The following is a 262-nucleotide window of genomic DNA, read 5'->3' on the forward strand; positions in this document are numbered from 1 at the left end:
CCGCTGGGCTCCCCTCAACTCCCACGGAAGCGCGGGCTCGTCGCTCTGGCCCACCCCTGCTCCTGCGCTGCCCAAAGAGGTGTCGGGCTCGGCCCTGGCACCGCCTCCTCCCAGGCGAGGCCCAATGCGGTGGCGGCACCTCCTTGGTTCTGCCCGGACTGCCCCAACGAGCCAGGCCCTGCGGCAGCCGGCGACCAAGCAGCGGGGAGTAGCAGTCCCACGTTCGGATCTTGCCCGCCAGCTGTTTGCTCGCCTGCTCGGG

The sequence above is a fragment of the Orycteropus afer genome, unplaced genomic scaffold, assembly GCF_000298275.1.
Source record: "Orycteropus afer afer isolate SDZICR_OR568_19922 unplaced genomic scaffold, OryAfe1.0 scaffold00132, whole genome shotgun sequence".
In the NCBI taxonomy this organism is placed as follows: domain Eukaryota; kingdom Metazoa; phylum Chordata; class Mammalia; order Tubulidentata; family Orycteropodidae; genus Orycteropus; species Orycteropus afer.